A 1079-nucleotide genomic window follows, 5' to 3' on the forward strand; every position below is an offset into this window, starting at 1 on the left:
CAGTAATTGCTGTCAGTGAAACTATTACTGATAGCCTGCTGACATGATACATATTTAGAAACAAATCAAAATGGCAGTGATGTATCCAAACTGACATGGACTTTTAAACTGCAGAGGGAAGCCAAGGGGTTCTATAATGTAATACATGAATCCTACTGTTGTTTGTATGCTGTTGAAAGCCTTACTCTTCCCTTAATCAAATTGTTTATCTAAACCCAAAACACACACTGTTTGGATTTTAATTGGGATCATAAGTATTGGATGCTTTTATTTATTTATTTTTATTGCTTTAATTTTAAACCATCACTTCATTACTAAAATATGTGGTGGTGGGTGGGTTGAACGTTTAGAAAATAATCAATGAAGGACTTTTCTGCTAAGCTTTTATATTTTTGTGATGTACAGTCTGTAAAATTTGTTTGTATAATATTTTGAAATAAACCGAATATGCTGTTTGATAAAAGATGTGCAGAAATGTGATAATCAGCTGTGTAAAGTCTCAGGTTTTACAAAATATATTTGGAATGCTTCACTAATTCTAAAGATTATTAGGGAATAATGGAAGCCATTGCAGCTAAAACTGAACACCAGTTAACATGTCTTATGCTACTGCTGATAACATATCACAGGTTTTTTTTTTGTATTTATTTTACAGTACAGTAACAGTAAACTGATTTCTCAAGTCAAGAACAGAAAAAACATTACTTTTGAAGAATGAAAGTCACACGTTTGTGTGTTAAGATTTTTTATTGATTTAAATCTGTTTTTTTTTTAAGTCAAAACAATTTTTGTTCTTAAAGATTTCATAAAAACTTAACAGCTACATGAATTAATGGTAGCTGTTTTGACATAATGCATTGCATCATTCATGGATTACTTCAACAGCATTGCAAGAGTTCAGCATCCTATGAGGATTTAAAGTGAAAGAAAAAACAGCTGCTGTGGAACAGAGTTTGTTTATATACTGATGTTACTTTGTCATTTAGTACAGCACACATTTATAATGATACTTGGGAAAAAGTTAATAATCCACCATTTTAGACATACAGAAGTCATAAAAATGTTCTCATATTCCCTTT

At 30.6% G+C, this 1079-nt stretch overlaps 1 protein-coding gene across 2 annotated transcripts in view; it reads left to right on the plus strand.

The window, feature by feature from the left end:
- LOC122802908 (protein Atg16l2-like) overlaps positions 1–465 on the plus strand; it is a 1475787-nt gene extending 1475322 nt beyond the window's left edge. For both annotated transcript variants that reach the window (XM_044072730.1, XM_044072731.1), the window contains exon 18: positions 1–465. This exon is cut by the window's left edge and continues 1648 nt beyond it. The gene's annotated coding sequence lies outside the window, so the exon portion shown is untranslated.
- The last annotated feature ends 614 nt before the right edge of the window (positions 466–1079 follow it).

This window comes from Protopterus annectens, chromosome 5.part0 (genome assembly GCF_019279795.1).
Source record: "Protopterus annectens isolate FY-2018-M chromosome 5.part0, PAN1.0, whole genome shotgun sequence".
NCBI lineage: Eukaryota > Metazoa > Chordata > Ceratodontiformes > Protopteridae > Protopterus > Protopterus annectens.